Genomic DNA, 27,158 nt, shown 5'->3' with positions numbered 1-27,158 from the left:
ACAGTCAAAAAAGAAAACAATAAAAAATGACTATTTCTAACTATGTGGAGAAAGCTCGACAGGTCTGGGGTCATCGTTTTTCATCAAAAAAATTATTTTTTCAAATGTTGAAAAAATGATTCAAAATGTCAAATGGATTGTGCCTCATGTTGAATAACCAATTTTTAAAGCCACACAGTGACCAAAATTGCCATTGCCAACGGACTTTTCCTCATACTCAATAGCTTCTATTTCTACCAATTTCTGGCAGAAAAATGACTCTAAACACACTTATTTTAGTTCCAAAAGTGATAATTCAAATTAATACTCATTTACAGTCAAAAAAGAAAACATTAAAAAATGACCATTTCTGACTATGTGGAGAAAGTTCGACAGGTCCAGGGTCATCGTTTTTCATAAAAAAAAACTATTTTTTCAAACGTTGAAAAAATGATGCAAAATGTCAAAAGGATTGTGCCTCATGTTGAATAACCACTTTTTAAAACCCCACAGTGACCAAAATTGCCATTTTTATAGACTTTTCCTCCTACTCAGAAGCTTCTATTTCGGCCAATTTCTAGCAGAAAAATGACTCTAAAAACTATTATTTTAGTTCCAAAAGTGATAATTCTTATTTAATAGTCCTTTACAGTCAAAAGAGAAAACATTAAAAAAATGACCATTTCTGACCATCTGGAGAAAGATCGACAGGTCCGGGGTCATCGTTGTTCATCAAAAAAAATATTTTTTCAAATGTTGAAAAAATGATTTAAAATGTCAAATGGATTGTGCCTCATGTTGAATAACCACTTTTTAAAGTCACACAGTGACCAAAATTGCCATTTTAACAGACTTTTCCTCCTACTCAGAAGCTTCTATTTCAACCAAGTTCTGGTAGAAAAATTACTCTAAACACACTTATTTTAGTTCCAAAAGTAATAATTCACATTTAATAGTTATTTACAGTCAAAAGAGAAAACATAAAAATAATCACCATTTCTGACCATCTGGAGAAAGTTCGACAGGTCCGGGGTCATCGTTTTTCATCAATAAAATTATTTTTTCAAATGCTGAAAAAATGATTCAAAATGTCTAATGGATTGTGCCTCATGTTGAATAACCAATTTTTGAAGCCACACAGTGACCAAAATTGCCATTTTAACAGACTTTTCCTCCTACTCAGAAGCTTCTATTTCGACAAATTTCTGGAAGAAAAATGACTCTAAACACACTTATTTTAGTTCCAAAAGTGATAATTCACATTTAATAGTCATTTACAGTCAAAAAAGAAAACAATAAAAAATGACTATTTCTGACTATGTGGAGAAAGTTCGACAGGTCTGGGGTCATCGTTTTTCATCAAAAAAATTATTTTTTCAAATGTTGAAAAAATGATTCAAAATGTCAAATGGATTGTGCCTCATGTTGAATAACCAATTTTTAAAGCCACACAGTGACCAAAATTGCCATTGCCAACGGACTTTTCCTCATACTCAATAGCTTCTATTTCTACCAATTTCTGGCAGAAAAATGACTCTAAACACACTTATTTTAGTTCCAAAAGTGATAATTCAAATTAATACTCATTTACAGTCAAAAAAGAAAACATTAAAAAATGACCATTTCTGACTATGTGGAGAAAGTTCGACAGGTCCAGGGTCATCGTTTTTCATTAAAAAAAACTATTTTTTCAAACGTTGAAAAAATGATGCAAAATGTCAAAAGGATTGTGCCTCATGTTGAATAACCACTTTTTAAAACCCCACAGTGACCAAAATTGCCATTTTTATAGACTTTTCCTCCTACTCAGAAGCTTCTATTTCGGCCAATTTCTAGCAGAAAAATGACTCTAAAAACTATTATTTTAGTTCCAAAAGTGATAATTCTTATTTAATAGTCCTTTACAGTCAAAAGAGAAAACATTAAAAAAATGACCATTTCTGACCATCTGGAGAAAGATCGACAGGTCCGGGGTCATCGTTGTTCATCAAAAAAAATATTTTTTCAAATGTTGAAAAAATGATTTAAAATGTCAAATGGATTGTGCCTCATGTTGAATAACCACTTTTTAAAGTCACACAGTGACCAAAATTGCCATTTTAACAGACTTTTCCTCCTACTCAGAAGCTTCTATTTCAACCAAGTTCTGGTAGAAAAATTACTCTAAACACACTTATTTTAGTTCCAAAAGTAATAATTCACATTTAATAGTCGTTTACAGTCAAAAGAGAAATCAATAAAAAATGACCATTTCTGACTATGTGGAGAAAGTTCGACAGGTCCAGGGTCATCGTTTTTCATCAAAAAAATGATTTTTTTATATGTTGAAAAAATTATGCAAAATGTCAAAAGGATTGTGCCTGATGTTGAATAACCACTTTTTAAAGCCCCACAGTGACCAAAATTGCCATTTTTACAGACTTTTCCTCCTACTCAGAAGCTTCTATTTCAACCAATTTCTGGCAGAAAAATTACTCTAAACACTTTTTTTAGTTCCAAAAGTGATAATTCATATTTAATAGTAATTTACAGTCAAAAGAGAACTCATAAAAAAATGACAATTTCTGACCATCTGGAGAAAGTTCGACAGGTCTGTGGTCTTCGTTTTTCATCAAAAAAATTATTTTTTCAAATGTTGAAAAAATGATTCAAAATGTCAAATGGATTGTGCCTCATGTTGAATAACCACTTTTTAAAGCCACACAGTGACCCAAATTGCCATTTTTACAGACTGTTCCTCCTACTCAGAAGCTTCTATTTCGACCAATTTCTTGCAGAAAAATTACTCTAAACACACTTATTTTAGTTCCAAAAGTGATAATTCAAATTTAATAGTCATAAGAGAAAACATTAAAAAGTGACCATTTCTGACCATATGGAGAAAGTTCGACAGGTCTGTGGTCTTCGTTTTTCATCAAAAAAATTATTTTTTCAAATGTTGAAAAAATGATTCAAAATGTCAAATGGATTGTGCCTCATGTTGAATAACCACTTTTTAAAGCCACACAGTGACCAAAATTGCCATTTTAACAGACTGTTCCTCCTACTCAGAAGCTTCTATTTCGACCAATTTCTTGCAGAAAAATGACTCTAAACACACTTATTTTAGTTCCAAAAGTTATAATTCACATTTAATAGTCATTTACAGTCAAAAAAGAAAACATTAAAAAATGACCATTTCTGACTATCTGGAGAAAGTTCGACAGGTCCAGGGTCATCGTTTTTCATCAAAAAAAAACATTTTTTCAAATGGTGAAAAATGATTCAAAATGTCAAATGGATTGTGCCTCATGTTGAATAACCACTTTTTAAAGCCACACAGTGACCAAAATTGCCATTGCCAACAGACTTTTCCTCATACTCAATAGCTTCTATTTCGACCAATTTCTGGCAGAAAAATGACTCTAAACACACTTATTTTAGTTCCAAAAGCGATAATTCACATTTAATAGTCGTTTACAGTCAAAAGAGAAAACAATAAAAAATGACAATTTCTGACTATGTTGAGAAAGTTCGACAGGTCCGGGGTCATCGTTTTTCATCAATAAAATTATTTTTTCAAATGCTGAAAAAATGATTCAAAATGTCTAATGGATTGTGCCTCATGTTGAATAACCAATTTTTAAAGCCACACAGTGACCAAAATTGCCGTTTTAACAAACTTTTCCTCCTACTCAGAAGCTTCTATTTTGGCCAATTTCTAGCAGAAAAATGACTCTAAACACTCTTTTTTAGTTCCAAAAGTGATAATTCTTATTTAATAGTTATTTACAGTCAAAAGAGAAAACATAAAAATAATCACCATTTCTGACCATCTGGAGAAAGTTCGACAGGTCCGGGGTCATCGTTTTTCATCAATAAAATTATTTTTTCAAATGCTGAAAAAATGATTCAAAATGTCTAATGGATTGTGCCTCATGTTGAATAACCAATTTTTGAAGCCACACAGTGACCAAAATTGCCATTTTAACAGACTTTTCCTCCTACTCAGAAGCTTCTATTTCGACAAATTTCTGGAAGAAAAATGACTCTAAACACACTTATTTTAGTTCCAAAAGTGATAATTCACATTTAATAGTCATTTACAGTCAAAAAAGAAAACAATAAAAAATGACTATTTCTGACTATGTGGAGAAAGTTCGACAGGTCTGGGGTCATCGTTTTTCATCAAAAAAATTATTTTTTCAAATGTTGAAAAAATGATTCAAAATGTCAAATGGATTGTGCCTCATGTTGAATAACCAATTTTTAAAGCCACACAGTGACCAAAATTGCCATTGCCAACGGACTTTTCCTCATACTCAATAGCTTCTATTTCTACCAATTTCTGGCAGAAAAATGACTTTAAACACACTTATTTTAGTTCCAAAAGTGATAATTCAAATTAATACTCATTTACAGTCAAAAAAGAAAACATTAAAAAAATGACCATTTCTGACTATGTGGAGAAAGTTCGACAGGTCCAGGGTCATCGTTTTTCATAAAAAAAAACTATTTTTTCAAACGTTGAAAAAATGATGCAAAATGTCAAAAGGATTGTGCCTCATGTTGAATAACCACTTTTTAAAACCCCACAGTGACCAAAATTGCCATTTTTATAGACTTTTCCTCCTACTCAGAAGCTTCTATTTCGGCCAATTTCTAGCAGAAAAATGACTCTAAAAACTATTATTTTAGTTCCAAAAGTGATAATTCTTATTTAATAGTCCTTTACAGTCAAAAGAGAAAACATTAAAAAAATGACCATTTCTGACCATCTGGAGAAAGATCGACAGGTCCGTGGTCATCGTTGTTCATCAAAAAAAATATTTTTTCAAATGTTGAAAAAATGATTTAAAATGTCAAATGGATTGTGCCTCATGTTGAATAACCACTTTTTAAAGTCACACAGTGACCAAAATTGCCATTTTAACAGACTTTTCCTCCTACTCAGAAGCTTCTATTTCAACCAAGTTCTGGTAGAAAAATTACTCTAAACACACTTATTTTAGTTCCAAAAGTAATAATTCACATTTAATAGTCGTTTACAGTCAAAAGAGAAATCAATAAAAAATTGACCATTTCTGACTATGTGGAGAAAGTTCGACAGGTCCAGGGTCATCGTTTTTCATCAAAAAAATGATTTTTTTATATGTTGAAAAAATTATGCAAAATGTCAAAAGGATTGTGCCTGATGTTGAATAACCACTTTTTAAAGCCCCACAGTGACCAAAATTGCCATTTTTACAGACTTTTCCTCCTACTCAGAAGCTTCTATTTCAACCAATTTCTGGCAGAAAAATTACTCTAAACACTTTTTTTAGTTCCAAAAGTGATAATTCATATTTAATAGTAATTTACAGTCAAAAGAGAACTCATAAAAAAATGACAATTTCTGACCATCTGGAGAAAGTTCGACAGGTCTGTGGTCTTCGTTTTTCATCAAAAAAATTATTTTTTCAAATGTTGAAAAAATGATTCAAAATGTCAAATGGATTGTGCCTCATGTTGAATAACCACTTTTTAAAGCCACACAGTGACCCAAATTGCCATTTTAACAGACTGTTCCTCCTACTCAGAAGCTTCTATTTCGACCAATTTCTTGCAGAAAAATTACTCTAAACACACTTATTTTAGTTCCAAAAGTGATAATTCAAATTTAATAGTCATAAGAGAAAACATTAAAAAGTGACCATTTCTGACCATATGGAGAAAGTTCGACAGGTCTGTGGTCTTCGTTTTTCATCAAAAAAATTATTTTTTCAAATGTTGAAAAAATGATTCAAAATGTCAAATGGATTGTGCCTCATGTTGAATAACCACTTTTTAAAGCCACACAGTGACCAAAATTGCCATTTTAACAGACTGTTCCTCCTACTCAGAAGCTTCTATTTCGACCAATTTCTTGCAGAAAAATGACTCTAAACACACTTATTTTAGTTCCAAAAGTTATAATTCACATTTAATAGTCATTTACAGTCAAAAAAGAAAACATTAAAAAATGACCATTTCTGACTATCTGGAGAAAGTTCGACAGGTCCAGGGTCATCGTTTTTCATCAAAAAAATTTTTTTTTTCAAATGGTGAAAAATGATTCAAAATGTCAAATGGATTGTGCCTCATGTTGAATAACCACTTTTTAAAGCCACACAGTGACCAAAATTGCCATTGCCAACAGACTTTTCCTCATACTCAATAGCTTCTATTTCGACCAATTTCTGGCAGAAAAATGACTCTAAACACACTTATTTTAGTTCCAAAAGCGATAATTCACATTTAATAGTCGTTTACAGTCAAAAGAGAAAACAATAAAAAATGACAATTTCTGACTATGTTGAGAAAGTTCGACAGGTCCGGGGTCATCGTTTTTCATCAATAAAATTATTTTTTCAAATGCTGAAAAAATTATTCAAAATGTCTAATGGATTGTACCTCATGTTGAATAACCAATTTTTAAAGCCCCACAGTGACCAAAATTGCCATTTTTACAAACTTTTCCTCCTACTCAGAAGCTACTATTTCGACCAATTTCTGGCAGAAAAATGACTCTAAACACACTTATTTTAGTTCCAAAAGTGATAATTCAAATTTAATAGTCATAAGAGAAGACATTAAAAAATGACCATTTCTGACCATATGGAGAAAGTTCGACAAGTCTGTGGTCTTCGTTTTTCATCAAAAAAATGTATTTTAACAAATGTTGAAAAAATGATGCAAAATGTCAAATGGATTGTGCCTCATGTTCAATAACCACTTTTTAAAGCCACACAGTGACCAAAATTGCCATTGCCAACAGACTTTTCCTCCTACTTAGAAGCTTCTATTTCGACCAATTTCTGGCAGAAAAATTACTCTAAACACACTTATTTAGTTCCAAAAGTGATAATTCAAATTTAATAGTCATAAGAGAAAACATTAAAAAATGACCATTTCTGACCATATGGAGAAAGTTCGACAGGTCTGTGGTCTTCGTTTTTCATCAAAAAAATTATTTTTTCAAATGTTGAAAAAATTATTCAAAATGTCAAAAGGATTGTGCCTGATGTTGAATAACCACTTTTTAAAGCCACACAGTGACCAAAATTGCCATTTTTACAGACTTTTCCTCCTACTCAGAAACCTCTATTTCAGCCAATTTCTAGCAGAAAAATGACTCTAAACACTCTTATTTTAGTTCCAAAGGTGATAATTCTTATTTAATAGTCATTTACAGTCAAAAGAGAAAACATTAAAACATGACCATTTCTGACCATCTGGAGAAAGATCGACAGGTCCGGGGTTATCGTTGTTCATCAAAAAAAATATTTTTTCAAATGTTGAAAAAATGATTCAAAATGTCAAATGGATTGTGCCTCATGTTGAATAACCAATTTTTAAAGCCACACAGTGACCAAAATTGCCATTTTTACAAACTTTTCCTCCTACTCAGAAGCTACTATTTCGACCAATTTCTGGCAGAAAAATGACTCTAAACACACTTATTTTAGTTCCAAAAGTGATAATTCAAATTTAATAGTCATAAGAGAAGACATTAAAAAATGACCATTTCTGACCATATGGAGAAAGTTCGACAAGTCTGTGGTCTTCGTTTTTCATCAAAAAAATGTATTTTAACAAATGTTGAAAAAATGATGCAAAATGTCAAAAGGATTGTGCCTCATTTTGAATAACCACTTTTTAAAGCCCCACAGTGACTAAAATTGCCATTTTTACAGACTTTTTCTCCTACTCAGAAGCTTCTATTTCGGCCAATTTCTAGCAGATAAATGACTCTAAACACTCTTATTTTAGTTCCAAAAGTGATAATTCTTATTTAATAGTCATTTACAGTCAAAAGAGAAAACATTAACCTGACCATTTCTGACCATCTGGAGAAAGTTCGACAGGTCCAGGGTCATCGTTTTTCATCACAAAATAAATTGTTTCAACTGTAGAAAGAATTATTCAAACTGTCAATTGGATTGTGCCTCATGTTGAATAACCACTTTTTAAAGCCCCACAGTGACCAAAATTGCAATTTTTACAGACTTTTCCTCCTACTCAGAAGCTTCAATTTCGATCAATTTCTGGCAGAAAAATTACTCTAAACCCTCTTATTTTAATTCCAAAAGTGATAATTCATATTTAATAGTCATTTACAGTCAAAAGAGAAAACATTAAAATATGACCATTTCTGACCATCTGGAGAAAGTTTGACAGGTCCGGGTTCATCATTTTTCATCAAAAAAATTATTTTATCAAATGTTGAAAAATGATGCAAAATGTCAAAAGGAGTGTGCCTCATGTTGAATACCCACTTTTTAAAACCCCACAGAGAACAAAATTGCCATGTTTACAGACTTTTCCTCCTACTCAGAAGCTTCTATTTCGGCCAATTTCTAGCAGAAAAATGACTCTAAACACTATTATTTTAGTTCCAAAAGTGATAATTCTTATTTAATAGTCCTTTACAGTCAAAAGAGAAAACATTAAAAAATGACCATTTCTGACCATCTGGAGAAAGATCGACAGGTCCGGGGTCATCGTTGTTCATCAAAAAAAATATTTTTTCAAATGTTGAAAAAATGATTCAAAATGTCAAATGGATTGTGCCTCATGTTGAATAACCACTTTTTAAAGCCACACAGTGACCAAAATTGCCATTTTAACAGACGTTTCCTCCTACTCAGAAGCTTCTATTTCGACAAATTTCTGGCAGAAAAATGACTCTAAACACTCTTATTTTAGTTCCAAAGGTGATAATTCATATTTAATAGTCATTTACAGTCAAAAGAGAAAACATTAAAATATGACCATTTCTGACCATCTGTAGAAAGTTTGACAGGTCCGGGTTCATCGTTTTTCATCAAAAAAATTAGTTCAACAAATGTTGAAAAATGATGCAAAATGTCAAAAGGAGTGTGCCTCATGTTGAATAACCACTTTTTAAAACCCCACAGTGAACAAAATTGCCATGTTTACAGACTTTTCCTCCTACTCAGAAGCTTCTATTTCGGCCAATTTCTAGCAGAAAAATGACTCTAAACACTATTATTTTAGTTCCAAAAGTGATAATTCTTATTTAATAGTCCTTTACAGTCAAAAGAGAAAACATTAAAAAATGACCATTTCTGACCATCTGGAGAAAGATCGACAGGTCCGGGGTCATTGTTTTTCATCAAAAAAATTATTTTTTCAAATGTTGAAAAAATGATTTAAAATGTCAAATGGATTGTGCCTCATGTTGAATAACCACTTTTTAAAGCCACACAGTGACCAAAATTGCCATTTTAACAGACTTTTCTTCCTACTCAGAAGCTTCTATTTCGACCAATTTCTGGTAGAAAAATTACTCTAAACACACTTATTTTAGTTCCAAAAGTAATAATTCACATTTAATAGTCGTTTACAGTCAAAGGAGAAAACAATAAAAAAATGACCATTTCTGACTATGTGGAGAAAGTTCGACAGGTCCAGGGTCATCGTTTTTCATCAAAAAAATTATTTTTTTATATGTTGAAAAAATTATGCAAAATAACCACTTTTTAAAGCCCCACAGTGACCAATATTGCTATTTTTACAGACTTTTCCCTTTACTCAGAAGCTACTATTTCGACCAATTTCTGGCAGAAAAATGACTCTAAACACACTTATTTTAGTTCCAAAAGTGATAATTCAAATTTAATAGTCATAAGAGAAGACATTAAAAAATGACCATTTCTGACCATATGGAGAAAGTTCGACAGGTCTGTGGTCTTCGTTTTTCATTAAAAAAAATGTATTTTAACAAATGTTGAAAAAATGATGCAAAATGTCAAAAGGATTGTGCCTCATTTTGAATAACCACTTTTTAAAGCCCCACAGTGACTAAAATTGCCATTTTTACAGACTTTTTCTCCTACTCAGAAGCTTCTATTTCGGCCAATTTCTAGCAGATAAATGACTCTAAACACTCTTATTTTAGTTCCAAAAGTGATAATTCTTATTTAATAGTCATTTACAGTCAAAAGAGAAAACATTAAAACCTGACCATTTCTGACCATCTGGAGAAAGTTCGACAGGTCCAGGGTCATCGTTTTTCATCACAAAATAAATTGTTTCAACTGTAGAAAGAATTATTCAAACTGTCAATTGGATTGTGCCTCATGTTGAATAACCACTTTTTAAAGCCCCACAGTGATTAAAATTGCAATTTTTACAGACTTTTCCTCCTACTCAGAAGCTTCAATTTCGATCAATTTCTGGCAGAAAAATGACTCTAAACACACTTATTTTAGTTCCAAAAGTGATAATTCACATTAATAGTCATTTACAGTCAAAAAAGAAAACATTAAAAAATGACCATTTCTGACTATGTGGAGAAAGATCGACAGGTCCGGGGTCATCGTTGTTCATCAAAAAAAAATGTTTTTTCAAATGTTGAAAAAATGATTCAAAATGTCAAATGGATTGTGCCTCATGTTGAATAACCAATTTTTAAAGCCACACAGTGACCAAAATTGCCATTGCCAACGGACTTTTCCTCATACTCAATAGCTTCTATTTCGACCAATTTCTGGCAGAAAAATGACTCTAAACACACTTATTTTAGTTCCAAAAGCGATAATTCACATTTAATAGTCGTTTACAGTCAAAAGAGAAAACAATAAAAAATGACCATTTCTGACTATGTGGAGAAAGTTCGACAGGTCCGGGGTCATCGTTTTTCATCAAAAAAACTTATTTTTTCAAATGTTGAAAAAATGATGCAAAATGTCAAAAGGATTGTGCCTCATGTTGAATAACCACTTTTTAAAGCCCCACAGTAACCAAAATTGCCATTTTAATAGACTTTTCCTCCTACTCAGAAGCTTCTATTTCGGCCAATTTCTAGCAGAAAAATGACTCTAAACACTCTTATTTTAGTTCCAAAAGTGATAATTCTTATTTAATAGTCATTTACAGTCAAAAGAGAAAACAATAAAAAATCACCATTTCTGACCATCTGGAGAAAGTTCGACATCGTTTTTCATCAAAAAAATTATTTTTTCAAATGTTGAAAAAATGATTTAAAATGTCAAATGGATTGTGCCTCATGTTGAATAACCACTTTTTAAAGCCACAGTGACCAAAATTGCCATTTTAACAGACTTTTCCTCCTACTCAGAAGCTTCTATTTCAACCAAGTTCTGGTAGAAAAATTACTCTAAACACACTTATTTTAGTTCCAAAAGTAATAATTCACATTTAATAGTCGTTTACAGTCAAAAGAGAAAACAATAAACAATGACCTTTTCTGACTATGTGGAGAAAGTTCGACAGGTCCAGGGTCATTGTTTTTCATCAAAAAAATTGTTTTTTTATATGTTGAAAAAATGATGCAAAATGTCAAAAGGATTGTGCCTGATGTTGAATAACCACTTTTTAAAGCCCCACAGTGACCAAAATTGCCATTTTTACAGACTTTTCCCTCTACTCAGAAGCTACTATTTCGACCAATTTCTGGCAGAAAAATGACTCTAAACACACTTAGTTTAGTTCCAAAAGTGATAATTCAAATTTAATAGTCATAAGAGAAGACATTAACAAATGACCATTTCTGACCATATGGAGAAAGTTCGACAGGTCTGTGGTCTTCGTTTTTCATCAAAAAAATGTATTTTAACAAATGTTGAAAAAATGATGCAAAATGTCAAAAGGATTGTGCCTCATTTTGAATAACCACTTTTTAAAGCCCCACAGTGACTAAAATTGCCATTTTTACAGACTTTTCCTCCTACTCAGAAGCTTCTATTTCGGCCTATTTCTAGCAGATAAATGACTCTAAACACTCTTATTTTAGTTCCAAAAGTGATAATTCTTATTTAATAGTCATTTACAGTCAAAAGAGAAAACATTAAAACCTGACCATTTCTGACCATCTGGAGAAAGTTCGACAGGTCCAGGGTCATCGTTTTTCATCACAAAATAAATTGTTTCAACTGTAGAAAGAATTATTCAAACTGTCAATTGGATTGTGCCTCATGTTGAATAACCACTTTTTAAAGCCCCACAGTGACCTAAATTGCAATTTTTACAGACTTTTCCTCTTACTCAGAAGCTTCAATTTCGATCAATTTCTGGAAGAAAAATGACTCTAAACCCTCTTATTTTAGTTCCAAAAGTGATAATTCATATTTAATAGTCATTTACAGTCAAAAGAGAAAACATTAATAATATGACCATTTCTGACCATCTGGAGAAAGTTTGACAGGTCCGGGGTTCATCGTTTTTCATCAAAAAAAGTTATTTTAACAAATGTTGAAAAATGATGCAAAATGTCAAAAGGAGTGTGCCTCATGTTGAATAACCACTTTTTAAAGCCCCACAGTGACCAAAATTGCCATTTTTACAGACTTTTCCTCCTACTCAGAAGCTTCTATTTCGGCCAATTTCTAGCAGAAAAATGACTCTAAACACTCTTATTTTAGTTCCAAAAGTTATAATTCTTATTTAATAGTCATTTACAGTCAAAAGAGAAAACATTAAAAAAATGACCATTTCTGACCATCTGGAGAAAGTTCGACAGGTCCGGGGTCATCGTTTTTCATCAAAAAAACTTATTTTTTCAAACGTTGAAAAAATGATGCAAAATGTCAAAAGGATTGTGCCTCATGTTGAATAACCACTTTTTAAAACCCCACAGTGACCAAAATTGCCATTTTTACAGACTTTTCCTCCTACTCAGAAGCTTCTATTTCGGCCAATTTCTAGCAGAAAAATGACTCTAAAAACTATTATTTTAGTTCCAAAAGTGATAATTCTTATTTAATAGTCCTTTACAGTCAAAAGAGAAAACATTAAAAAATGACCATTTCTGACCATCTGGAGGAAGATCGACAGGTCCGGGGTCATCGTTGTTCATCAAAAAAAATATTTTTTCAAATGTTGAAAAAATGATTCAAAATGTCAAATGGATTGTGCCTCATGTTGAAATACCACTTTTTAAAGCCACACAGTGACCAAAATTGCCATTTTAACAGACTTTTCCTCCTACTCAGAATTCTTCTATTTCGACCAATGTCTGGCAGAAAAATGACTCTAAACACACTGATTTTAGTTCCAAAAGTGATAATTCACATTTAATAGTCATAAGAGAAAACATAAAAAAATGACCATTTCTGACCATATGGAAAGTTCGACAGGTCCGTGGACATCGTTTTTCATCAAAAAAATGTATTTTAACAAATGTTGAAAAAATGATGCAAAATGTCAAAAGAATTGTGCCTCATTTTGAATAACCACTTTTTAAAGCCCCACAGTGACTAAAATTGCCATTTTTACAGACTTTTCCTCCTACTCAGAAGCTTCTATTTTGGCCAATTTCTAGCAGATAAATGACTCTAAACACTCTTATTTTAGTTCCAAAAGTGATAATTCTTATTTAATAGTCATTTACAGTCAAAAGAGAAAACATTAAAACATGACCATTTCTGACCATCTGGAGAAAGTTCGACAGGTCCAGGGTCATCGTTTTTCATCACAAAATAAATTGTTTCAACTGTAGAAAGAATTATTCAAACTGTCAATTGGATTGTGCCTCATGTTGAATAACCACTTTTTAAAACCCCACAGTGACCAAAATTGCCATTTTTACAGTCTTTTCCTCCTACACAGAAGCTTCTATTTCGACCAATTTCTGGCAGAAAAATTACTCTAAACACTTTTTTTAGTTCCAAAAGTGATAATTCATATTTAATAGTAATTTACAGTCAAAAGAGAACACATAAAAAAATTACAATATCTGACCATCTGGAGAAAGTTTGACAGGTCTTTTTTCATCAAAAAAAAATTATTTATTCAAATGTTGAAAAAATGATTCAAAATGTCAAATGGATTGTGCCTCATGTTGAATAACCACTTTTTAAAGCCACACAGTGACCAAAATTGCCATTGCCAACTGACTTTTCCTCATACTCAATAGCTTCTATTTCGACCAATTTCTGGCAAAAAAATTACTCTAAACACACTTATTTTAGTTCCAAAAGCGATAATTCACATTTAATAGTCGTTTACAGTCAAAAGAGAAAACAAAAAAAATGACAATTTCTGACTATGTTGAGAAAGTTCGACAGGTCCAGGGTCATCGTTTTTCATCAAAAAAAAAATATTTTTTCAAATGTTGAAAAAATGATTCAAAATGTCAAATGGAGTGTGCCTCATGTTGAATAACCACTTTTTAAAGCCACACAGTGACCAAAATTGCCATTTTTACAGACTTTTCCTCCTACTCAGAAGCTTCTATTTCGACCAATTTCTGGCAGAAAAATTACTCTAAACACACTTATTTTAGTTCCAAAAGTAATAATTCACATTTAATAGTCGTTTACAGTCAAAAGAGAAAACAATAAAAAATGACCATTTCTGACTATGTGGAGAAAGTTCGACAGGTCCAGGGTCATCGTTTTTCATCAAAAAAATTATTTTTTTATATGTTGAAAAAATGATGCAAAATGTCAAAAGGATTGTGCCTGATGTTGAATAACCACTTTTTAAAGCCCCACAGTGACCAAAATTGCCATTTTTACAGACTTTTCCCTCTACTCAGAAGCTACTATTTCGACCAATTTCTGGCAGAAAAATGACTCTAAACACACTTAGTTTAGTTCCAAAAGTGATAATTCAAATTTCATAGTCATAAGAGAAGACATTAAAAAATGACCATTTCTGACCATATGGAGAAAGTTCGACAGGTCTGTGGTCTTCGTTTTTCATCAAAAAAATGTATTTTAACAAATGTTGAAAAAATGATGCAAAATGTCAAAAGGATTGTGCCTCATTTTGAATAACCACTTTTTAAAGCCCCACAGTGACTAAAATTGCCATTTTTACAGACTTTTCCTCCTACTCAGAAGCTTCTATTTCAGCCTATTTCTAGCAGATAAATGACTCTAAACACTCTTATTTTAGTTCCAAAAGTGATAATTCTTATTTAATAGTCATTTACAGTCAAAAGAGAAAACATTAAAACCTGACCATTTCTGACCATCTGGAGAAAGTTCGACAGGTCCAGGGTCATCGTTTTTCATCACAAAATAAATTGTTTCAACTGCAGAAAGAATTATTCAAACTGTCAATTGGATTGTGCCTCATGTTGAATAACCACTTTTTAAAGCCCCACAGTGACCAAAATTGCAATTTTTACAGACTTTTCCTCTTACTCAGAAGCTTCAATTTCGATCAATTTCTGGAAGAAAAATGACTCTAAACCCTCTTATTTTAGTTCCAAAAGTGATAATTCATATTTAATAGTCATTTACAGTCAAAAGAGAAAACATTAATAATATGACCATTTCTGACCATCTGGAGAAAGTTTGACAGGTCCGGGGTTCATCGTTTTTCATCAAAAAAAGTTATTTTAACAAATGTTGACAAATGATGCAAAATGTCAAAAGGAGTGTGCCTCATGTTGAATAACCACTTTTTAAAGCCCCACAGTGACCAAAATTGCCATTTTTACAGACTTTTCCTCCTACTCAGAAGCTTCTATTTCGGCCAATTTCTAGCAGAAAAATGACTCTAAACACCCTTATTTTAGTTCCAAAAGTTATAATTCTTATTTAATAGTCATTTACAGTCAAAAGAGAAAACATTAAAAAATGACCATTTCTGACCATCTGGAGAAAGTTCGACAGGTCCGGGGTCATCGTTTTTCATCAAAAAAACTTATTTTTTCAAACGTTGAAAAAATGATGCAAAATGTCAAAAGGATTGTGCCTCATGTTGAATAACCACTTTTTAAAACCCCACAGTGACCAAAATTGCCATTTTTACAGACTTTTCCTCCTACTCAGAAGCTTCTATTTCGGCCAATTTCTAGCAGAAAAATGACTCTAAAAACTATTATTTTAGTTCCAAAAGTGATAATTCTTATTTAATAGTCCTTTACAGTCAAAAGAGAAAACATTAAAAAATGACCATTTCTGACCATCTGGAGGAAGATTGACAGGTCCGGGGTCATCGTTGTTCATCAAAAAATTTTTTTTTTCAAATGTTGAAAAAATGATTCAAAATGTCAAATGGATTGTGCCTCATGTTGAAATACCACTTTTTAAAGCCACACAGTGACCAAAATTGCCATTTTAACAGACTTTTCCTCCTACTCAGAATTCTTCTATTTCGACCAATGTCTGGCAGAAAAATGACTCTAAACACACTGATTTTAGTTCCAAAAGTGATAATTCACATTTAATAGTCATAAGAGAAAACATAAAAAAATGACCATTTCTGACCATATGGAAAGTTCGACAGGTCCGTGGACATCGTTTTTCATCAAAAAAATGTATTTTAACAAATGTTGAAAAAATGATGCAAAATGTCAAAAGAATTGTGCCTCATTTTGAATAACCACTTTTTAAAGCCCCACAGTGACTAAAATTGCCATTTTTACAGACTTTTCCTCCTACTCAGAAGCTTCTATTTCGGCCAATTTCTAGCAGATAAATGACTCTAAACACTCTTATTTTAGTTCCAAAAGTGATAATTCTTATTTAATAGTCATTTACAGTCAAAAGAGAAAACATTAAAACATGACCATTTCTGACTATGTGGAAATTGCTCATCAAAAAAAATATTTTTTCAAATGTTGAAAAAATGATTCAAAATGTCAAATGGATTGTGCCTCATGTTGAATAACCACTTTTTAAAGCCACACAGTGACCAAAATTGCCATTTTTACAGACTTTTCCTCCTACTCAGAAACCTCTATTTCAGCCAATTTCTAGCAGAAAAATGACTCTAAACACTCTTATTTTAGTTCCAAAAGTGATATTTCTTATTTAATAGTCATTTACAGTCAAAAGAGAAAACATTAAAACATGACCATTTCTGACCATCTGGAGAAAGTTCGACAGGTCATCGTTGTTCATCAAAAAATTTTTTTTTTTTAAATGTTGAAAAATTGATTCAAAATTTCAAAAGGATTGTGCCTTATGTTGAATAACCACTTTTTAAATCCACACAGTGACCAAAATTGCCATTTTAACAGACTTTTCCTCCTACTCAGAAGCTTCTATTTCAGCCAATTTCTGGAAGAAAAATGACTCTAAACACCTTCATTTTAGTTCCAAACATGATAATTCACATTTAATAGTCCTTTACAGTCAAAAGAGAAAACATTAAAAAATGACCATTTCTGACCATCTGGAGAAAGATCGACAGGTCCAGGGTCATCGTTGTTCATCAAAAAAAATATTTTTTCATATGTTGAAAAAATGATTCAAAATGTCAAATGGATTGTGCCTCATGTTGAATAACCACTTTTTAAAGCCACACAGTGACCAAAATTGCCATTTTAACAGACTTTTCCTCCTACTCAGAAGCTTCTTTTTCGACCAATTTCTGGCAGAAAAATGACTCTAAACACACTTATTTCAGTTCCAAAAGTGATAATTCACATTTAATAGTCATAGGAGAAAACATTAAAAAATTACCATTTCTGACCATCTGGAGAAAGTTCGACAGGTCTGTGGTCATCGTTTTTCATCAAAAAAATTGATTTTAACAAATGTTGAAAAAATGATGCAAAATGTCAAAAGGATTGTGCCTCATGTTGAATAACCACTTTTTAAAGCCCGACAGTGACTAAAATTGCCATTTTTACAGACTTTTCCTCCTACTCAGAAGCTTCTATTTCGGCCAATTTCTAGCAGATAAATGACTCTAAACACTCTTATTTTAGTTCCAAAAGTGATAATTCACATTAATAGTCATTTACAGTCAAAAAAGAAAACATTAAAAAATGACCATTTCTGACTATGTGGAGAAAGTTCGACAGGTCCAGGGTCATCGTTTTTCATCAAAAAAAATATTTTTTCAAATGTTGAAAAAATGATTCAAAATGTCAAATGGATTGTGCCTCATGTTGAATAACCACTTTTTAAAGCCACACAGTGACCAAAATTGCCATTTTTACAGACTTTTCCTCCTACTCAGAAGCTTCTATTTCGACCAATTCCTGGCAGAAAAATTACTCTAAACACTTTTTTTAGTTCCAAAAGTGATAATTCATATTTAATAGTAATTTACAGTCAAAAGAGAACACATAAAAAAATGACAATTTCTGACCATCTGGAGAAAGTTTGACAGGTCGTTTTTCATCAAAAAAAATTATTTTTTCAAATGTTGAAAAAATGATTCAAAATGTCAAATGGATTGTGCCTCATGTTGAATAACCACTTTTTAAAGCCACACAGTGACCAAAATTGCCATTGCCAACAGACTTTTCCTCATACTCAATAGCTTCTATTTCGACCAATTTCTGGCAGAAAAATGACTCTAAACACACTTATTTTAGTTCCAAAAGCGATAATTCACATTTAATAGTCGTTTACAGTCAAAAGAGAAAACAATAAAAAATGACCATTTCTGACTATGTTGAGAAAGTTCGACAGGTCCGGGGTCATCGTTTTTCATCAATAAAATTATTTTTCCAAATGCTGAAAAAATGATTCAAAATGTCTAATGGATTGTGCCTCATGTTGAATACCCAATTTTTAAAGCCACACAGTGACCAAAATTGCCATTTTAACAAACTTTTCCTCCTACTCAGAAGCTTCTTTTTCGACCAATTTCTGGCAGAAAAATGACTCTAAACACTCTTTTTTAGTTCCAAAAGTGATAATTCCTATTTAATAGTCATTTACAGTCAAAAGAGAAAACATTCAAAAATGACCATTTCTGACCATCTGGAGAAAGTTCGACAGGTCATTGTTGTTCATCAAAAAAAATTTTTTTTTTAAATGTTGAAAAATTGATTCAAAATTTCAAAAGGATTGTGCCTTATGTTGAATAACCACTTTTTAAATCCACACAGTGACCAAAATTGCCATTTTAACAGACTTTTCCTCCTACTCAGAAGCTTCTATTTCAGCCAATTTCTGGAAGAAAAATGACTCTAAACACCTTCATTTTAGTTCCAAACATGATAATTCACATTTAATAGTCATTTACAGTCAAAAGAGAAAACAATAAAAAATGACCATTTCTGACTATGTGGAAAAAGTTTGACAGGTCCGGGGTCATCGTTTTTCATAAAAAAAATTGTATTTTAACAAATGTTGAAAAAATGATGCTAAATGTCAAAAGGATTGTGCCTCATTTTGAATAACCACTTTTTAAAGCCCCACAGTGACTAAAATTGCCATTTTTACAGACTTTTCCTCTTACTCAGAAGCTTCTATTTCGGCCAATTTCTAGCAGATAAATGACTCTAAACACTCTTATTTTAGTTCCAAAAGTGATAATTCTTATTTAATAGTCATTTACAGTCAAAAGAGAAAACATTAAAACCTGACCATTTCTGACCATCTGGAGAAAGTTCGACAGGTCCAGGGTCATCATTTTTCATCACAAAATAAAATGTTTCAACTGTAGAAAGAATTATTCAAACTGTCAATTGGAATGTGCCTCATGTTGAATAACCACTTTTTAAAGCCACACAGTGACCAAAATTGCCATTTTAACAGACTTTTCCTCCTACTCAGAAGCTTCTTTTTCGACCAATTTCTGGCAGAAAAATGACTCTAAACACACTTATTTCAGTTCCAAAAGTGATAATTCACATTTAATGGTCATAGGAGAAAACATTAAAAAATTACCATTTCTGACCATCTGGAGAAAGTTCGACAGGTCTGTGGTCATAGTTTTTCATCAAAAAAAATGATTTTAACAAATGTTGAAAAAATGATGCAAAATGTCAAAAGGATTGTGCCTCATGTTGAATAACCACTTTTTAAAGCCCGACAGTGACTAAAATTGCCATTTTTACAGACTTTTCCTCCTACTCAGAAGCTTCTATTTCGGCCAATTTCTAGCAGATAAATGACTCTAAACACTCTTATTTTAGTTCCAAAAGCGATAATTCTTATTTAATAGTCATTTACAGTCAAAAGAAAAAACATTAAAACATGACCATTTCTGACCATCTGGAGAAAGTTCGACAGGTCATCGTTGTTCATCAAAAAAAATATTTTTTCAAATGTTGAAAAAATGATTCAAAATGTCAAATGGATTGTGCCTCATGTTGAATAACCAATTTTTAAAGCCACACAGTGACCACAATTGCCATTTTAACAGACTTTTCCTCCTACTCAGAAGCTTCTTTTTCGACCAATTTCTGGCAGAAAAATGACTCTAAACACACTTATTTCAGTTCCAAAAGTGATAATTCACATTCACAGAAAACATAAAAAAATGACCATTTTTGACCATCTGGAGAAAGTTCGACAGGTCTGTGGTCATCGTTTTTCATCAAAAAATTGATTTCAACAAATGTTGAAAAAATGATGCAAAATGTCAAAAGGATTGTGCCTCATGTTGAATAACCACTTTTTAAAGCCCGACAGTGACTAAAATTGCCATTTTTACAGACTTTTCCTCCTACTCAGAAGCTTCTATTACGGCCAATTTCTAGCAGATAAATGACTCTAAACACTCTTATTTTAGTTCCAAAAGTGATAATTCTTATTTAATAGTCATTTACAGTCAAAAGAGAAAACATTAAAACCTGACCATTTCTGACCATCATGAGAAAGTTCGACAGGTCCAAGGTCATCGTTTTTCATCACAAAATAAATTGTTTCAACTGTAGAAAGAATTATTCAAACTGTCAATTGGATTGTGCCTCATGTTGAATAACCACTTTTTAAAGCCCCACAGTGACCAAAATTGCAATTTTTACAGACTTTTCCTCTTACTCAGAAGCTTCAATTTCGATCAATTTCTGGCAGAAAAATGACACTAAACCCTCTTATTTTAGTTCCAAAAGTGATAATTCATATTTAATAGTCATTTACAGTCAAAAGAGAAAACATTATTAATATGACCATTTCTGACCATCTGGAGAAAGTTTGACAGGTCCGGGGTCATCGTTGTTCATCACAAAATAAATTGTTTCAACTGTAGAAAGAATTATTCAAACTGTCAATTGGATTGTGCTTCATGTTGAATAACCACTTTTTAAAGCCCCACAGTGACCAAAATTGCAATTTTTACAGACTTTTCCTCCTACTCAGAAGCTTCAATTTCGAACAATTTCTGGCAGAAAAATGACTCTAAACACTTTTATTTTAGTTCCAAAAGTGATAATTCACATTAATAGTCATTTACAGTCAAAAAAGAAAACATTAAAAAATGACCATTTCTGACTATGTGGAGAAAGTTCGACAGGTCCAGGGTCATCGTTTTTCATCAAAAAAAATATTTTTTCAAATGTTGAAGAAATGATTCAAAATGTCAAATGGATTGTGCCTCATGTTGAATAACCACTTTTTAAAGCCACACAGTGACCAAAATATCCATTTTTACAGACATTTCCTCCTACTCAGAAGCTTCTATTTCGACCAATTTCTGGCAGAAAAATGACTCTAAACACTTTTATTTTAGTTCCAAAAGTGATAATTCACATTAATAGTCATTTACAGTCAAAAAAGAAAACATTAAAAAATGACCATTTCTGACTATGTGGAGAAAGTTCGACAGGTCCAGGGTCATCGTTTTTCATCAAAAAAAACTATTTTTTCAAACGTTGAAAAAATGATGCAAAATGTCAAAAGGATTGTGCCTCATGATGAATAACCACTTTTTAAAACCCCACAGTGACCAAAATTGCCATTTTTACAGACTTTTCCTCCTACTCAGAAGCTTATATTTCGGCCAATTTCTCGCAGAAAAATGACTCTAAAAACTATTATTTTAGTTCCAAAAGTGATAATTCTTATTTAATAGTCCTTTACAGTCAAAAGAGAAAACATTAAAAAAATGACCATTTCTGACCATCTGGAGAAAGATCGACAGGTCCGGGGTCATCGTTGTTCATCAAAAAAAATATTTTTTCAAATGTTGAAAAAATGATTCAAAATGTCAAATGGATTGTGCCTCATGTTGAATAACCACTTTTTAAAGCCACACAGTGACCAAAATTGCCATTTTTACAGACTTTTCCTCCTACTCAGAAACCTCTATTTCAGCCAATTTCTAGCAGAAAAATGACTCTAAACACTCTTATTTTAGTTCCAAAAGTGATAATTCTTATTTAATAGTCATTTACAGTCAAAAGAGAAAACATTAAAACATGACCATTTCTGACCATCTGGAGAAAGTTCGACAGGTCATCGTTGTTCATCAAAAAAAATATTTTTTCAAATGTTGAAAAAATGATTCAAAATGTCAAATGGATTGTGCCTCATGTTGAATAACCAATTTTTAAAGCCACACAGTGAACACAATTGCCATTTCAACAGACTTTTCCTCCTACTCAGAAGCTTCTTTTTCGACCAATTTCTGGCAGAAAAATGACTCTAAACACACTTATTTCAGTTCCAAAAGTGATAATTCACATTTAATAGTCATAGGAGAAAACATTAAAAAATGACCATTTCTGACCATCTGGAGAAAGTTCAACAGGTCTGTGGTCATCGTTTTTTATCAAAAACATTGATTTTAACAAATGTTGAAAAAATGATGCAAAATGTCAAAAGGATTGTGCCTCATGTTGAATAACCACTTTTTAAAGCCCGACAGTGACTAAAATTGCCATTTTTACAGACTTTTCCTCCTACTCAGAAGCTTCTATTTCGGCCAATTTCTAGCAGATAAATGACTCTAAACACTCTTATTTTTGTTCCAAAAGCGATAATTCTTATTTAATAGTCATTTACAGTCAAAAGAAAAAACATTAAAACATGACCATTTCTGACCATCTGGAGAAAGTTCGACAGGTCATCGTTGTTCATCAAAAAAAATATTTTTTCAAATGTTGAAAAAATGATTCAAAATGTCAAATGGATTGTGCCTCATGTTGAATAACCAATTTTTAAAGCCACACAGTGACCACAATTGCCATTTTAACAGACTTTTCCTCCTACTCAGAAGCTTCTTTTTCGACCAATTTCTGGCAGAAAAATGACTCTAAACACACTTATTTCAGTTCCAAAAGTGATAATTCACATTCACAGAAAACATTAAAAAATGACCATTTTTGACCATCTGGAGAAAGTTCGACAGGTCTGTGGTCATCGTTTTTCATCAAAAAATTGATTTCAACAAATGTTGAAAAAATGATGCAAAATGTCAAAAGGATTGTGCCTCATGTTGAATAACCACTTTTTAAAGCCCGACAGTGACTAAAATTGCCATTTTTACAGACTTTTCCTCCTACTCAGAAGCTTCTATTACGGCCAATTTCTAGCAGATAAATGACTCTAAACACTCTTATTTTAGTTCCAAAAGTGATAATTCTTATTTAATAGTCATTTACAGTCAAAAGAGAAAACATTAAAACCTGACCATTTCTGACCATCATGAGAAAGTTCGACAGGTCCAAGGTCATCGTTTTTCATCACAAAATAAATTGTTTCAACTGTAGAAAGAATTATTCAAACTGTCAATTGGATTGTGCCTCATGTTGAATAACCACTTTTTAAAGCCCCACAGTGACCAAAATTGCAATTTTTACAGACTTTTCCTCTTACTCAGAAGCTTCAATTTCGATCAATTTCTGGCAGAAAAATGACTCTAAACCCTCTTATTTTAGTTCCAAAAGTGATAATTCATATTTAATAGTCATTTACAGTCAAAAGAGAAAACATTAAAAAAAATGACCATTTCTGACCATCTGGAGAAAGTTCGACAGGTCCGGGGTCATCGTTTTTCATCAAAAAAACTTATTTTTTCAAACGTTGAAAAAATGATGCAAAATGTCAAAAGGATTGTGCCTCATGTTGAATAACCACTTTTTAAAACCCCACAGTGACCAAAATTGCCATTTTTACAGACTTTTCCTCCTACTCAGAAGCTTCTATTTCGGCCAATTTCTAGCAGAAAAATGACTCTAAAAACTATTATTTTAGTTCCAAAGGTGATAATTCTTATTTAATAGTCCTTTACAGTCAAAAGAGAAAACATAAAAAAATGACCATTTCTGACCATCTGGAGAAAGATCGACAGGTCCGGGGTCATCGTTGTTCATCACAAATAAAAATTGTTTCAACTGTAGAAAGAATTATTCAAACTGTCAATTGGATTGTGCCTCATGTTGAATAACCACTTTTTAAAGCCCCACAGTGACCAAAATTGCCATTTTTACAGACATTTCCTCCTACTCAGAAGCTTCTATTTTGACCAATTTCTGGCAGAAAAATGACTCTAAACACTTTTATTTTAGTTCCAAAAGTGATAATTCACATTAATAGTCATTTACAGTCAAAAAAGAAAACATTAAAAAATGACCATTTCTGACTATGTGGAGAAAGTTCGACAGGTCCAGGGTCATCGTTGTTCATCAAAAAAAATATTTTTTCAAATGTTGAAAAAATGATTCAAAATGTCAAATGGATTGTGCCTCATGTTGAATAACCACTTTTTAAAGCCACACAGTGACCAAAATTGCCATTTTTACAGACTTTTCCTCCTACTCAGAAACCTCTATTTCAGCCAATTTCTAGCAGAAAAATGACTCTAAACACTCTTATTTTAGTTCCAAAAGTGATCATTCTTATTTAATAGTCATTTACAGTCAAAAGAGAAAACATTAAAACATGACCATTTCTGACCATCTGGAGAAAGTTCGACAGGTCATCGTTGTTCATCAAAAAAAATATTTTTTCAAATGTTGAAAAAATGATTCAAAATGTCAAATGGATTGTGCCTCATGTTGAATAACCAATTTTTAAAGCCACACAGTGAACACAATTGCCATTTTAACAGACTTTTCCTCCTACTCAGAAGCTTCTTTTTCGACCAATTTCTGGCAGAAAAATGACTCTAAACACACTTATTTCAGTTCCAAAAGTGATAATTCACATTTAATAGTCATAGGAGAAAACATTAAAAAATGACCATTTCTGACCATCTGGAGAAAGTTCAACAGGTCTGTGGTCATCGTTTTTTATCAAAAACATTGATTTTAACAAATGTTGAAAAAATGATGCAAAATGTCAAAAGGATTGTGCCTCATGTTGAATAGCCACTTTTTAAAGCCCGACAGTGACTAAAATTGCCATTTTTACAGACTTTTCCTCCTACTCAGAAGCTTCTATTTCGGCCAATTTCTAGCAGAAAAATGACTCTAAACACTCTTATTTTAGTTCCAAAAGTGATAATTCTTATTTAATAGTTATTTACAGTCAAAAGAGAAAACATTAAAACATAACCATTTCTGACCATCTGGAGAAAGTTCGACAGGTCCAGGGTCATCGTTTTTCATCACAAAATAAATTGTTTCAACTGTAGAAAGAATTATTCAAACTGTCAATTGGATTGTGCCTCATGTTGAATAACCACTTTTTAAAGCCCCACAGTGACCAAAATTGCAATTTTTACAGACTTTTCCTCCTACTCAGAAGCTTCAATTTCGATCAATTTCTGGCAGAAAAATGACTCTAAACACTTTTATTTTAGTTACAAAAGTGATAATTCAAATTTAATAGTCATAAGTGAAAACATTAAAAAATGACCATTTCTGACCATATGGAGAAAGTTCGACAGGTCCAGGGTCATCGTTTTTCATCACAAAATAAATTGTTTCAACTGTAGAAAGAAATATTCAAAATGTCAAAAGGATTGTGCCTCATGTTGAATAACCACTTTTTAAAGCCCCACAGTGACCAAAATTGCAATTTTTACAGACTTTTCCTCCTACTCAGAAGCTTTATTTTCGATCAATTTCTGGCAGAAAAATGACTCTAAACACACTTATTTTCGTTCCAAAAGTGATAATTCACATTAATAGTCATTTACAGTCAAAAAAGAAAACATTAACAAAATGACCATTTCTGACTATGTGGAGAAAGTTCGACAGGTCCAGGGTCATCGTTTTTCATCAAAAAAAATATTTTTTCAAATGTTGAAAAAATGATTGCCATTTTTACAGACTTTTCCTCCTACTCAAAAGCTACTATTTCGACCAATTTCTGGCAGAAAAATTACTCTAAACACTTTTTTTAGTTCCAAAAGTGATAATTCATATTTAATAGTAATTTACAGTCAAAAGAGAAAACATTAAAAAATGACAATTTCTGACCATCTGGAGAAAGTTTGACAGGTCGTTTTTCATAAAAAAAAATTGTTTTTTCAAATGTTGAAAAAATGATTCAAAATGTCAAATGGATTGTGCCTCATGTTGAATAACCACTTTTTAAAGCCACACAGTGACCAAAATTGCCATTGCCAACAGACTTTTCCTCATACTCAATAGCTTCTATTTCGACCAATTTCTGGCAGAAAAATGACTCTAAACACACTTATTTTAGTTCCAAAAGCGATAATTCACATTTAATAGTCGTTTACAGTCAAAAGAGAAAACAATAAAAAATGACCATTTCTGACTATGTTGAGAAAGTTCGACAGGTCCGGGGTCATCGTTTTTCATCAATAAAATTATTTTTCCAAATGCTGAAAAAATGATTCAAAATGTCTAATGGATTGTGCCTCATGTTGAATACCCAATTTTTAAAGCCACACAGTGACCAAAATTGCCATTTTAACAAACTTTTCCTCCTACTCAGAAGCTTCTTTTTCGACCAATTTCTGGCAGAAAAATGACTATAAACACTCTTTTTTAGTTCCAAAAGTGATAATTCCTATTTAATAGTCATTTACAGTCAAAAGAGAAAACATTCAAAAATGACCATTTCTGACCATCTGGAGAAAGTTCGACAGGTCATCGTTTTTCATCAAAAAATTTTTTTTTTCAAATGTTGAAAAAATGATGCAAAATGTCAAATGGAGTGTGCCTGATGTTGAATAACCACTTTTTAATGCCCCACAGAGACCAAAATTGCCATTTTTACAGTCTTTTCCTCCTACACAGAAGCTTCTGGAGAAAGTTTGACAGGTCGTTTTTCATCCAAAAAAATTATTTATTCATATGTTGAAAAAATGATTCAAAATGTCAAATGGATTGTGCCTCATGTTGAATAACCACTTTTTAAAGCCACACAGTGACCAAAATTGCCATTGCCAACGGACTTTTCCTCATACTCAATAGCTTCTATTTCAACCAATTTCTGGCAGAAAAATGACTCTAAACACACTTATTTTAGTTCCAAAAGCGATAATTCTTATTTAATAGTCATTTACAGTCAAAAGAGAAAACATTAAAACATGACCATTTCTGACCATCTGGAGAAAGTTCGACAGGTCATCGTTGTTCATCAAAAAAAATATTTTTTCAAATGTTGAAAAATTATTCAAAATGTCAAATG

Source organism: Lissotriton helveticus, chromosome 9 (assembly GCF_964261635.1).
Source record: "Lissotriton helveticus chromosome 9, aLisHel1.1, whole genome shotgun sequence".
In the NCBI taxonomy this organism is placed as follows: Eukaryota; Metazoa; Chordata; class Amphibia; order Caudata; family Salamandridae; genus Lissotriton; species Lissotriton helveticus.
The sequence above is the reverse complement of the archived record's forward strand: the minus strand, read 5'-3'. Positions refer to the sequence as shown.